This window comes from Ambystoma mexicanum, chromosome 5p (genome assembly GCF_040938575.1).
Source record: "Ambystoma mexicanum isolate Mex_15411 chromosome 5p, UKY_AmexF1_1, whole genome shotgun sequence".
In the NCBI taxonomy this organism is placed as follows: Eukaryota; Metazoa; Chordata; class Amphibia; order Caudata; family Ambystomatidae; genus Ambystoma; species Ambystoma mexicanum.
Window position 1 is genome coordinate 233,850,433 of NC_090930.1, and position 15,393 is coordinate 233,865,825.

Below are 15,393 nucleotides of genomic sequence, written 5' to 3' on the forward strand. Positions count from 1 at the left end.
TAGGTGAAGTAATTAGCCACCAGCTGTGTACGGGCTGCCTCACCCCGTGCCCTTTCCCCTCCCATGCGCAGCGGGCGTGCATGTGGTTGGGGTTTTGGGGGCACCACCATGTCCACGGGCAGGCCCCGGCGTGTTGCAATGTTGTGCAGGACACATGCTGCCACTATGATCCTGCACACTACTGGGGGAGCGTATAACAGCTGCACGCCAGAACGGTCAAGGGAGCGAAAGCGTGACTTGAGCACCCTGAATGTGCGCTCCACTATGCCCCGGGTTGCAATGTGGGCTGTGTTGTATCTTACCTCGGGTGCGTGGTGGGGTTCCAAATTGGCATCATCATGTGGGTGCTCAGAGGGAAGCACTGTCCCCTGGGGAGGTGGTGATGGGTTCATTAGTGAGGTTGTGACATTACTCAGTATCTGACATGCATGCATGTGCTGTGGCATTTATACTCACCGAGCAGCCATGTATCGCCATGCCGCCCAGCTTCTAGGTGCCAGTTTAGGGTTGACATTCTGTAAATGAAACTGTCGTGGGTGGACCCTGGATAGTTGGCATATACTGATTCCCTTGACATCACATACTACCTGTACGTTGATGGAATGCCAGTGCTTGCAGTTTCTAATGATGTGCTCTGATGCCCTGGGGGGACGTAGAGCCACATGGGTGCAGTCAATGGCACCTAGCACTTTGGGGAAGTGTGCCACCCCGTAAAAATCCTGGACAACAGCCTGCCTTTCTGCAGGTGTTCTGGGCAGGTATATGTGCCTGCAGACTGATGGGCGTGCAGTCATGATGGCCAAGACCTGGTGTAGGCAGCGTGACTGCGTGGCCTGTGACACCCCCCCCACTATAGCAGTTGTCTGTTGAAATGATCCAGTGGCCAAGAAGCGCAGTACATTGAGGACCTTATGCAGGGGGCTGAGTGCTTGGGAGCACAGGGTGGGTGATGTGAGGTCATCCTCCCACTCACTGACCAGGTCGAGTATTATGTGAGGTGGAAACCTGTACCTCCCATACACCTGGTCATCAGGCATCCCAAAAAGGCTGGTTCTGGGTGTAAACATTCTGGGCCTGATTATCCTCCTCCTCCTGCGGTATCCCACCACCACTGCTGCTAGGAACGGTATATTCATCCTGGCGTCTGTGCTTGTTTGTTGTTTGCACGCACTTTTATGCTGCGGGGGTCCATGTACGCCTGCTTCCTGCTGGCGTACCTGTTTCCTGATTAGCGCGTCTTTTTTGGCGCACACCTTAGCCCCGTTCGATTCCATGAATACGTGTTTTGAACGTGCGTGTGGGCGTTCCGCACACTTGCCTCCTGTACTTCCCTCGTGACGCCCACATTTTTACGAGTTGTTCCCCATTCCGCGTGTCACGCCCCCGTCCCTCCTACTTTTGTTGTGTGCGCTGCGCTACGTGCGATTTCGCTGTGCGCTTAGCGCACGCTGTTTGGAGACGTGTGCACCAGCGTGCGCCACGCAGAAATTTGGCGCACATCCTGGGATTTACACATGCACGGACTTCCATGAATCGTTGTGCGTGGGTTTCGCTGCAATTTTTGCACTGGCACTGTGATTCACACGCTTTCGCACGCTTGCGCTGAAAATTTCAGCGCACATTAATTTCATGAATCGGCCTCTTTATATTGTCCCTCCAGGTGGAAAAATGGCAGAAAGGAGGGCACTTACTGACAACGACACAGATTTAGATAGTGATAGGGTAGATAGTAGAACAAGTAGATATTATAATTTAAAGTGTGGCCTTAAATATGCAGCAATATTGTTTTCAGTGATGTTGTTTTTTGCGACGTGGTACTGGGTTGTAGCTTTCATAATTAAGGATATGAAAGAGGGTGGGAGCGGGGTAAACCTGATACGAGAAGGCTCAACGCTTATATGGGCCAGAGTTAAAACTATGTGGAGACATAACCACTCTGTAAATAGCAATCTTACTACGTTGTACACAAATTGCACTTTCACAGACCCACATTTCTCACTTGCTGCTATTAAACCAAGTAAAGATAATCAGACTAATCAGTATGATTGGGATTACGCCTGGGAGGGTGAGCCGGACCTCATAAACACTGATATGCAAACAACCACAGAACCTACCTCACAAGGAACTGTAATGCACTTTAATCTTGCTACTACGATAACACAAGAAACTCCAGAACCACAGGCCTGGCAAACTGTTAGGGAACCCAATGACACAACATGGGCAGATGTCATTCACATAAAGTATAGAAGGGTGAAAATGATAAATAATAGGGAAGGGGGGAGGAGGAGATGGAAAAGGGGGGCGAGAGGAAAAAGATATGACGTATACCATGGCCTGGGATTAGATGAAATTGAAGACCCCCGCCACCCAGATCATTCTAACAAATGGTACTCAGACATGAGTGCAACAGCAAAACAAGCCACAAACAAGAGCTGCTATGTTTGCTCTCTCGTACCGCACGCATCAGGCACACCTAAAATACTTGTACCTCAAGAAGTGCCCTTGTCTGATGACCAATGTTCAATTCATCTCATATTGTGTAGAATTCGGAGCACCTTCCAGTCACACACAGTCACAACAGAAATGCTGCAAAACTAGAAAACCTGCATGAGCAAGCCACAAGGGGTGATTTGCATAAAAGAACCATTTTTTGTCACCAAAGGGACAAGGGTTACAGAGAATAAATGGCATGACGAGATGATCACGTGCAAAGCTGAGGCACTATGAGGACTAACTGAAGAAAACGTTCAATATGTCAAAGACATGAGTACTCCCGTCTGGTCCCAGCACATTGTAAAACGTACGTGGGTCACTGATCTCGAGAAACCTATCAAAACGCAGAAAGAAATACCGCACAAACTTTGTTTTCACGGCGAAGGGAAGGTGCAGATGGGGTCCAACAAGCAATGCAACAAAACAATCATCATCCCAGATATGAAAAAGGGCACAGCCGCACTCATGGACATGTATTGAGTGTGTGGCAAACAAGCTTACCTACATTTACCGGCATCATGGAAGGGCACATGCAGCCTGGCCACCCTGCACTCAGCGCTAATGGTAATTCCAGAAAGCAATATCCAAGGGGGGAGAATTTCGGCTGGCATATCGGCAGCAGGGCACTCGGCTGGCATATCGGCAGCAGGAGATTCAGCTGACACATTGGCAGCACTCCAACCAGCAACCACAGAGCCTGCCACATACGACATTCTGAAAATGAGTTACAAGACAGAGTGTCCCGCAAAAAGAGGTCAAACTATATCTCCAGCGAGTCATCCAACCTTCTTGCCGAGATTCCTGCAAAATATTAAATATCCAATTCAGCAGAAACTTTCTTTGCCTCCCTCCTAACACCAGGACTTCAGGGTCGAACGAACGCCAAATGGCTACAAATAGTGCGCTGGGAGCTGATCCAACTGGCCAATGACACTGAAGAAGGGTTCAATGTGATCCAGGTGGAACTTCGCGCCTTGCGCCTAATGACAATACAGAAGCGGTATGTCCTGGACCTTCTCATAGCGATGGACGGCAGTGTTTGCTGAAAAATCGGGAGCACATGCTGTACATTCGTACCTTCTGAAGATGTGGATAAGGGGACCCTCTTCCACGTCATCTCGGAAGTACACAGCTTGGGGGAGAGAATGCAGTAGGAAGGAGAAATAGAGCCGAGCAACTGGTTCGATAACATGTTCAATTGGATATCGTCCTGGTGCAGCATCACGATGAAGATTTTTGTTACAGTCGTCGTTTTTATTTTACTATTTTTCTGAGTGTGCCAATTAGGAATCTGATGTTGTGCAAAATCAATGCCTAATTCAACAATGATGATGGTAACAATGGGCAAACAGACAATGGTAGCAACCATGATAGATGCACACATGCAGACTGGAGAACAAAACACACCAAAATACTGCATCACAGCTGTCTATCACCAACATGGGGATAGGGTGGATAGTTTATATCACACAACAATTAAAGAAGCATGCAAGCTGCAATGGTACAGGGAAGTGTGGATGGACCTGGATGATGATGGAGGAATATATACGACATTCATGCCTAATGAGTACGCAAGAAGAGTGCAGTGTTTGAGAGGTGTATGTAGGGCTTGGATGCCAATAAAGGGTACACCTGCATGGGACGAGGCAGCAGCAGAAGCAGAGTATTATTGGAATGAGAATAACAATAAAAAGTAGTTTGTTACTTTAGATGTAACAAAAGGGGGGAATGTGTGGGAGTAAGGGGTCGTTTAGGCCCCCTCATACATTCAGCACAATGTAAACCACTTGCTTTTACAATAATGGGGGACACTTCAATTTGCTCACATGCACAATAACAGTTTCATTAGCAGTGGCAGAAGCGAGGTTATTGTGCGGGACACTTGGCTTCTATTTTGTGTACCCTCGACTCCATCTTTGGACTAGGCCTCACTGCGATAATACAAAAAGGCTTCTCTCCCCTCTTCAGCGCTCCGCACACCGTGCTCATGGCCCCCACCTTTTCTCACTGTGCTTCAAAGCTTTGCAGCTCCGTTCTCACGGCTGAGCCGGAGATAATTGCAACAAATACACCAATGTAACATCTCACTCTTCCTCTGAGATCATTGTCCTATGTGTGAACCGGTTCAAACCATGCCCTGTAGCTCATCCATCTCCACAAACCTGCCTGTGCCCTCTTACCCCTGCTGTTGGAAAATTACTGCCACTACAACCCTGTGTCCCTGTAAGGTATTCTCTTCATGTACCAGACACGTGACCCCTCTGTGAAGCCCACCCCAGCGTGCCCCCAACTAACACCTGACCTCTGTTGCACTATATTGCACCCTAGAACTAACAAATGTCAGAATGTCTTATAGCCTCGTTGATGGACCTGGACACACCCCACAGCCGATGTTATCTTACTGACCAGGATCCTAAACCCGGTACTTCATATAAGTCTCAATGAATAATGCTGTGATTATATGTGCACGGTTTATAGATCTATGATGATATACTCAAAGGAACTGTAGTGATCATTATTTAGTGCATGTCAAATGGTAATGTCTCACGTTACCTTAGTTAGGGCCTGCCCTACCACACCGCAACCCGACCCTCACCGCTCCTGGACGCTGGCAGCCGGACCACATGATGTTCACCCACACGCCAACTGGGCAACCAATCCGGCCGAAGCAGTGCCTACACGGACATATGTATCTATATTGTCTATCCAATCGTGCGCTGATCTAGTACCCTGTTAGTTGCGTCATCTATGATGCTGTTTTAATTTATATTGTCATGTAATTGTAATGTTTGCCAGAGCACTCTGGGGCAGCAGAGTTCTCTGGATGCCAATTTTACATAAACAAAACTTAACTCTCGCAGTCTGTTCTCTTAGTCTCATTCCCCATTGGTTTTGTCTCATTTTTTGGTATTTCACGTGCAAGACGGGGAGTGGGACTTTACAATATGTACCTTACCCCCTCGCCTACTCTATTGTGTATAGATGGACTGTATATAGCTGCTTCACTACTGTAATATACTGTCACCTATGACCATGCATTTGGTAACTTACATCCTGTAACATATGCACTGTATACTTATACTGCTCTGCTTGTCATTACTATCTAACTGTACTTCACATTGTATCATGTATTTTGTAATTTTGTAAGCTGAAAATATCCTTGCCCTGATACCTTCGGGCCTGGATGCTTCTCTGTACCTTGCCAGCCCAGTGACCTCACCCCTCTCTTTTGTCCCACACCTACCTGCCTTAGCCTCCCAGCTTCTCCATACTCTCCTCACTTCCACCCCCAATAGCGCTTTCTGTTTCTCCTATTTTTTCTAACTGCTTCTCCATTGACTATCCTTCCCTTCTCACTAAGTCTGGTAGGAAGAAGTTCAAAAAGGAAATCTTGGCCTCTAACTCTGGTCTTCCTATCGCTGACACCTACTCCAAAAGTACCTCCAGACAGACCCTCACCGACATCCTCTTTGTCGTTCCTTCACCAGATCTATGGACTCTTCATATGATCTCTGTGCTCTGTCCTATCTCCTCTTCTCACATTAATGGGGGCACTCGCTGGGAAGTTCTCAAGGCTTCCTTCCTTTCCTCTAAAGTCATCATTAATGTCTATCTAAATGGCATTGTCATGGTTCAAGGCCCTCAGGCCAATCTCCTCCTCTTTCATAGGTGATTCCCTCACCTCATCAATTTCCTCTAATCTCCTGCTGTCCCCTCCTCTCTCCCCTTTGCTACCTTGCCCTCTCTCTCCTCCTCTTCCTCTGCACCACCTAGGACTCTTTCTCCTCCGCAGGGCATACCTGTGATCTGGACCCCTCCCCAGAAGGTCTTTAAGGCTTGCAACCTATTGCCACTCTCAACTCTCGCTCTGTTGTCAAACACTCCTCTGACATCTGCCACCTCCTTGAAGAACTAGACCTTGATGTCCTTGCTCTTAATGAGACATGGTTCATGGCCAGCTCCGTCATGAGCTTTGACACTCTCCTCCCTGATGGCTACAAGATCCACTCCGCACCCAGATCCTCCCGGTCCAGTGGGGGGGTAGTCCTGATCTTTCCTGAGTGGATTCCTGCCTCTATCATTCCCACTCAGACCTACTACTCTTCTGAATGCCTTGTCTGTAGTCTTTCTCTCTTGCCTACCCATTCTCTTACTGTGGCTACCATCTACCGGCCTCCTCGTCAAATCACCTGATTTCTCTCTGAGTGGGCGGACCTCTCCTCCTCCCTTCTGGCCTCTATCACTCAACACCTCCTCCTCGGTGACCTCAATATACATTTAGACTCTCCTTGTTGCTCCTCTGTACTCTTCTGTGACCTCTGCGACTCCCTCTCCCTGTCCATCCTCCCCTCTGGCCTGACCCACTATGCAGGGCACACACTTGATGCCTTCATCTCCACTGACCTCCCCCTCTCCATCCCTCTGACCACTCCTCTCTCCTAGAGTGATCACTTCCTCCTCTCCACTCATCTCTCCCTCTCTTCCCCCTAAGCCAAGCCTACCCCAACACTGCCACCTACCTTCTCGGACATTCAGCCCATGAAGTGTGTGTCAGTTGAGGCTTTTGCTTCCACTCCTCTCCTACCCCCATTCATCTCTGGCTGTCTCACATCCTGACACAGCCCTGTCTCTGCACTAATCTTCAATTTGATACTCTTGATGCTCTTGCTCCTGTCATGAGGATCCGTTTGAAGTCCAAAGCCAAGTGCAGTTCCTGGTATGACTCTGACCGATCTACACTTAAACGTAAGTGTAGGGTGGCTGAGAGAAAATGCTACACAGGCAATACCGACACTCTGTCCTCACCAAGAAGTGAGTCCACATTCAAGCTTGTGTCTCTGCAGCATCTAACAACTCGGCCGAACTCTTTAAAATCTGCAAGGAGCTGGCCAACCCTGCTGCTGTCTCTACCACTCCTGTTGCAATGCCCTTGCCTCTCACATCATTTAAAAAAAAAAACAGGACACCCTGTCCACCCTCTCAACCCCTCCTCTCCCCTCTCTATCTGTGCTTGCTGACCCTCCCTCAGCCACCCCCCCACCATCCTTCTCGTCCTTTCCTCTTTTCTCCCCTGACGAGGTCGCTAGGCAAGTCCGATCAATGAAAGCCTTGTCAAAACAGGTTCATCCCTGTTCCTCTAAAACCATCAAGGACCACATTGACACCCTCGCTCCGGCCCTTGCTGATTTTTGCAACCACTCCTTTGCCTCAGGATCCTTCTCCTCCCCTCTGAGGCACTCCCATGTGCATCCTCTTCTCAAGAAACCCACAGCTGATCCTTCTTGTTCAGCTAACTATCAATCAATTGCCATTACTCCCTTTCTGGCCAAACTCAGCTTACCGCTCATTCCAATTCTGTTGTCTGTCTCCATGACCACCAGTCTGGCTTCAGAGCTGCCAGAAGCACGGAAACTGCTCTCCTGATCATCCGTGAAGATCTGCTCTTCAACTTTGACTCTCACATTCCCTCTGTCCTCATCCTCCTCGATCTCTCTTCTGCCTTCGACACGGTCAACCATACCATCCTGCTCAACCGTCTCAGTGATAACCTGGGTATCACTGATCAGGCTCTGGCCCGGCTGACCTCTTTCCTCTCTGATCGACCCTCTCAGGTCCAACTTGGGTCCTTCCTATCACCTATCTTCCTCTCTACCTGTGGTTTTCCCCAGGGGTCTAACCTCTTGCCCTGGCTTTTCAACCAATACCTGGCAACTCTTGCCCAATGCACTGCCATTTTCTGCTCAAATGTCCAGTGCTACGCTGATGACACTCAACTCAATTTCAGGCTGCTCTCGGCCACCTCCTCTCCCTCTCTCAGCTCTGATTGCCTAACTGCCATTCAAGATTGGTGTGCCGCTAATGATCTTTTTCTGAATGCCAGCAAGAGAGAGATCATCCTCACCAGCACACCTTCACCATCCTTTCCCCTCACTCTCTGGCCGGTTTCCTTTGGCCTTCCTCCTACCCCTACCTGCAAGGCTAAGAACCTCAGGGTCATCTTTGACTCCACCCTTTCCTTCTCCGCCCACATCTCTGAGGTCTCTAAAAAGTCAAACTTCCTACTGCACCTCCCCAGAGGTACTCTGCCTTTCCTCTCCTTACCCCAGAAGCTTATGGTATCCCAAGCTCTGGTTCACTCTAGGTTGGACTATTGTAATAGCCTCTTTCTAAATCTACCTGCTTCTACTTTCCGCCCTCTGCAATTAATCCAGAACAGGACTGCGAGACTTGTCCTTGGCCTCAAGCCCTCTGCATTGTCCACAAAGATTTTGGGGGCCTGGGTCCAAAATACCTTCAGCTAGCCCTCCGCAAATACCTCCCCTCTCGAGCTCTTCGCTCCTCTACGTCTAACTCCCTCAGGGTCAGTCGTTTTTCAAAGAAACAAGCTGGGAGTAGATCTCTGTCTTCGGCTGGTGCCTCCCTCTGGAACATCCTCGCTGCCACTCTAAAATTTTAGGAGAACCATCTCCGGTTCCGGAAGCACCTCAAGACCTTCCTCTTTTCTTCTGTCTTCGCTCCCCCTCACCCCTGCTGATCTGTACTTTCCGGGCACTGTACACCTGGCCACTCTCTGGCCTCTGGGCCCAGGTTCCTGATCACCCTGCCACCCTCCCGCACTGCCTCCGGGCCACCCCTTGCACTGGGGTCTGTATCTGTACCCATACAGCCCCCCCTTTTCTGCCTGCACTTATCAGACCTACCCTGTCTGCTGCCTTAAAACTAGCACTTGCAAATTGCTGGCTGCACTACCACTGTTTGTGCATTATGTATTTACTTATTTATTTATTATTGATCTGTTTCTCCTCTGCTCCGCACTTTCCACTCATCCTCCCTTCCATGCACTTTTCCTCTCCCCTTCTCCCATACACTTGCGTGTTCTCAATGTCACTGGGTCTGGTAAGATCGCTGTTTTGTTCTCCCCTGTTCCCATCCCTTGCCTTGTCGCGCTCTGAAACACTTATGTATGAGTGCAATAGAAATAAAATATCAATATCAATATCATTATACATAAAATAAACAAACATACAAACAAACAATACACTAGGATGTGATCAAACCTCTACCCAATATGTTCATCTGCTTTGGTTTAACTGGTGTTATCGATCAGAGTCTTCCCAAGCAGGTATTCCTCATGCTAGGAGGAACCTCTGCAGAACACTACCGAAATGGGTGGGATAGTGTAGTATACAACCCTCTTTGTTAGCCCTGATTCCTCCAGTGTAATACATTCTATCAATATCCTCAAAGTGAGTGCAAATTCTCTGCCTTCAACATAGGTATATTGGGGTAAGAGTGATGACAGAAAAGAGGGCTTCCTTATCGGATTGACAAAACAAATCAGCAGTAAATCAAAGTAATTCACCACTACTGCCACTAGTTCTTGCAGCAATCCCACATGATTTTGAGTGGTTTTATAGTAAGTGATTATTCCCCTTAATGTGGCAGACTTGCTGGAAGGTAATCTCCACTTAACCCCTGTAGTGCCAAGGATGGGTTTGCTCGTCCTACAGAAAATCAGACTAAGGAAATAACCATCACATTTTTATTGCACCACCATATCCATAAGGAGGCTAACGCTTAACATGTATAACTCATCTGAGTTATATGTAATCCCTTATTTGCAAATGGAATGCACCATATAGAACAATATGTGCTCTGATTATAATTTCACCTCTTCTCTCTGGAACACCGGAACCAAGGATAAGAGCGCCTCAGAGTCGTCCAGCTGGAGCAGTACAAGCAACTGAATATTCATAATCGGGAATTCACAATTATTGGCTGGAAATGATAACCAAGATGTCGGTAAACTGTTAAGATACACACAGATACAACATGACTAATTGATATTTTTTAGATGTTTTTGCACTCACATCTTCATTTTTCCTCCATAATCCATGTCCTATTTTGAACTGATCATAGTTTGTATTTTCACCTATGGACTGTTGAGTAATGTTCAGTTTTTTTTCTGGCTAGTGGTTCACCCAGACCTGAATACTCACATGTATACAGTCCTCCCACCAACAATTCAGGGAAAAGAACAGACAGTGAGGCGTTCAAAAATTAAAATGTATTTAAAAGAAGTCTTCAGTTTCAGATATCTGGTTCCGCAGCTTTACCCTGGACACCACTACAAGAGGGAATATATACAACACATTACAAAACAAAAGTGTACCTGCCAAAAGGAATCTCACTATCATAAACCATAAGGCACCCACTTTCAATCACAAAGTCTTTCTCTATATATGATGAAACTCTAGAAGACAAAAGGCATTCTATAATTCTACTTAGCACTGACTTGTTTATTACACAGAACTAAAACCATTTCACATAATTCAAGTATGAATAAATAGTAGATTTTCTTCAGCATCAAGACAAGGATGGTACCGGAGACATTTAACATTTGTACTCCACCAAACCCCTTGTGCAAGTGTGATTTAATGAATGTATAAGCAGAAGGATAAATGAGGAAATCCAATTCATGATTTATGAGGAGGAAAGGGACACTCGTGATTGGGCGGTAGTTAGTGGAGATGTTAGGGTCTAGTGAGGGCTTCTTTAGGAGGGGTAGTACCCAAGCATCTTTTAAATTTCATGGTACCTTGCCGGAAGAGAAATTAATATCGATGAGCTGGGAGATATATTCTGCCAGCTATTCTGTACAGTCTGTAATGACTGAAGCTGGGCAAATATCTCCTTGGCATCTGGAGGGCTCAAGTACTTTTATGGTTTTCTGAGACAGGACTGAATTAAAAAAGGTGAATGTTGTGAGGGACGGTGGAGATTTCAAATCGGGTAGGGCATTAGAGGTTATCAGTTTGCTTTTCTTTGCTGGGACTTTTTTTTGCAGGGATGAGATTTTGTGCAGTAATGCATGTTGTATGCTGGTACACCAGATGTCACCTTTAGAGCAGTTAGATGGAGAGGCGATTGGGGATTGTATTTCCTGCAAAATGACAAAGAGCTCTCAGGTTGGCGTTAGCAATTCACGCATTATACGTGGAGCTTTTAGCATGGATTATGGCCTGTTTGTAAGTTTTAGCTGAGGTGGTGAAGTGTACTTTATTTGAACGGACGGGTCATTCGTCCGTTGTTTTCAGCTGCACGTTTGGTTGTGCGGAATACTTTAAGGTCAGGGGTAAACCAGATATTGAGGTGGGCAGCTGGTTTAGGTTTGTGTTTACCCATATGTGCAACTGCATTAATGGCAAACAAGAAGGATTCGTTATATGTGTCCACCATCATGGTAGGGTTACTTACAGTGCCTTGATAGGCAGTGAGTCCTTTCAGCAGAGGTGAGAGGATTAAGTGATATTGCAAACGTTTCTAGTGAGGGTGGCAGTAAAGGCACAGGTGGGACAAGCGATTGATTGACAGTGGGTATATTGAAGGAAATTGTATTGTGGTCTGACGAAGGGAAGGGCTCATTGGACATGATAGCAGTATTGCAGTTGATGTCTGCTAGCCAATCTAGGATGATGCCTTTGTCATGGGTAGGGCTTGTGATATGTTGGGTGAAGCCTAAGGCCTCAACGATGTTCGCTAAAACGAGAGCATTTCTGTCAGTGATGTCATTGGAGCCTAGGTTTACAATGCCCAGAAGGACAGTTGTAGAGGAAGGCTTAACCTGCAGTGAGAGGAGATGTGAAATATCGTCCCTGAAAGACAGTAGAGGGCCTGGTGGTCTATCAATAAGGTGCAGAGTGGAAGTTGCAGTATGGGACAAAGTCAGTTTGATGTACATAAATTGCCCTTATTGAAATCCTGGTTGTTGATTTCTTGAATGGCCAGGGAGACTTTGGCGATGATAGCCACCCCACCCCTAGCCCCCACCTCTATTGTCCACTCTATCTTTAAGGATGACTAAGTAGTTTGTAGGAAGAGCTAGGAATAAGGTAGGACCAGAAGTGGCATGCATTCATGTTTCTGTTATGGCTAATAAATCGATGTTGATGGTCATGATTAGGTCAGTGAGGTCTAGTGCCTGAGCTGTCTGCGACATAGCATTGATCACTGCTTGTTTGAGAGGGTGAGCTGTGTGAAGGCTAGGTTTGGTCAGCTTACTGTGGTGAGGGGTCATGGGTGGATCGCCCATATGTGTGGGTAGGCCAGTTGTAGGCCGGTCGCTAGGGTTAGAGTGCTGGGATAAGTTTCCAGGCAAGTACTTGACATGTATTCTTGAAAGAGTGAGGCAAAGTTTTCAATGAAAGATGTCATTAACAAATTGAGATTTAGGTAGAGTTTGTTGGTGTCAGTGTATTTGTGGTGCTTGATGGCAAGATATTGTTTTGAGCAATTAATCATTTCGTATACTTGAAATTTGATTCCTCTTCCACAAAGAAATGACAATGAAGTGTTGATCATCTGACCCCTACCTTGCCCCTCACATAGAGTGTCTGTGAAACAGGATCAACGGAACCAATATCTCTAACGATAGAAACATTTGGAACCAGGAATCAATAGGCAGAATATATGCAGAGGTCTTGCTAGATGATATATGAATTTATACAATTGCAGCTACTTGGAGAAACAGAAAAGCAATATGCATTCCCAAACCACTTGCCGCTCAAATGACTGCCCATGAAGCACCAACCTCCTCACCCATTTGAAGATTTCTGTTTCGAAAGCATGATAAGTAATTCCATGGTTTAGAGCAGAGATCGGACATGGCCTGTAAAGATCCACCAGTGCTTCATTTAAAAGGATGGCAGCATCTGCACAATTAGAGTTGGATAATATAGCCTCCTGTTTTTAAGTGCCAATAAAAGATTTTTGTGAATGCCGTTTATATTAAAAACCATTCCTAAAAAAGCTGTAGTTTCAGATGCTACGACTTTTAAAACTCACTTAAATTTAAGTACAATTTTGTATTCCTAATTGTGAAACTTTAGATTGGTATGGTCTCATGCAAACGTGATGTCATTTTACTCATATGTAATCCAATTGAGCTGCTAGTCATCCATTTATTTCCAATGAGTTCCCCAGAAGTCGTACGAGGATTGTGCTTCACATGATATCCTTGCAGTCCCCTGGAGATGTGACTTAACAGACGAGTGTTTTAAAGGCCCATCCCCTTCCCCTTGATATGCAGGGATTAGTCGGTCCACAAACAGGAAACACCATAAAGTTACCATAAAGGAAATTAATGTAGTAGAAATTGCCTTGTGAATCCTAGTTAATTTTATGGTTGTTTAGAATATGCAATAATGTCAACAATGATCCGTATTACAGCAAGTAAACGCACCTCCAGTTGCATGGATATGATGATCTCTGACACAATTTCCAAACTCAAAATTACTTAACATTTAACGGAACGTGAATTACCAAGCCATTCATTTATATAATTTGTAATGTCACAATTATTGTATGACTATCCTTAGGCTCTTCCCATGAATTTCAGATGCATGCCATGTTAGTATTTCAAATAAAAACAGGCTTTCTCCAAAAGGCATGTATTTGAGAGAAATAGTAATTTTCCTAACTAGCCCTTCTGAATATCCTTGATCTGAGTTTCAAATGCTTGAGAGTTTGGAAACAGCAAACTTAAGCTGAAGAAAGAGGCCATTGAGGAGAAAGAGATTAAAAGAAGACATTGAGCTGCTGAGAAAAGGAGAGAAACTAAAAAGGAGACAACGACATTCCAAGTATGGAGGTCCAGAAACTCAGTGCCGGTAAAACCGATTTCCAGCATGTTTTCCAGTCCATCGCAGCATGAGTCACAATAGAAGTAAAAACAATGCCTGCCAACACCGGCCACTGTAACACCAGGATCCTTGAAGATCGTGCCGGAAACACTGGCACAACGGTACCAAGGCAGTATCATGACGGCAGTATCATGACTGCTGTCTGCATGGAAACACCGGCACCAAGATGCTGGTGCCACTGTGAAAACCGCACCAGAAACACTAGCAATGCAGTGCAGGCGTTAAGCAGGCATAGGTGTGCAACAACAGCCCACAGTTCGCCCTAATCAGCCCATCTGCACACCATGAGCACTCTGAACGTCGAAAAGGACCACACCCACACCCTGCGCCCCTTCCAACAGAACCATGATGCCACTCTCAGCAGCAGTCATGGAGCTGGAGGCTCTGCATGCAGGAATGCACATCAATGAGCAGGATTTGCAACAGCGGCAACAGGCTGACAGGCAGAGGAGGAGGAGGATGTTGATGCAGAAGAAAATTGGGCAACAGGTAGCGCCACACAGGCAACCACTCATACCCCACATAAGGGCCACACCATGGACCCTGACTGATAGCCAGGTACATACACTGTATCGCCTGGACAGGGAGACCATCCACAGCACCTCATCCACTACACCATCTGTAGTGTAATTGGCATCTGGACTGCCAACCCCCCTTTGCTGAAGGTGGTGTCCGTGCTGAATTTCCTGACCACTCACACATACCAGCACACTATCTGTCAGCTGCATGGGATTTTCCAGCCTGGTTTTTGACCACTCACACATACCAGCACACTGTCTGTGAGCTGCATGGGATTTTCAAGACTGGTTTTTGACAACTCACACATACCAGCACACTGTCTTCGAGCTGCATGGGATTTTCCAGACTGGTTTATGACCACTCACACATACCATCACACTGTCTGTGAGCTGCATGGGATTTTCCAGACTGGTTTTTGACCACTCACACATTCCAGCACACTGTCTGTGAGCTGCATGGGATTTTCCAGCCTAGTTTTTCAAGGGTGCTTGTGCAGGTCCTGGATGCCTCCTGTATCCTGTGTCCCATCACATAAGGCTCCCCACAACACTGGTCCAGGTGAATGCCACCAAGGTACGTGTCCATGCCCTGGCAGGTATGCCCAATGTAATTGGAGTGCTCAACTACACACACATTGAGCTAGTGGCCAAACATGTCATTGATGAGGTATATTACACTG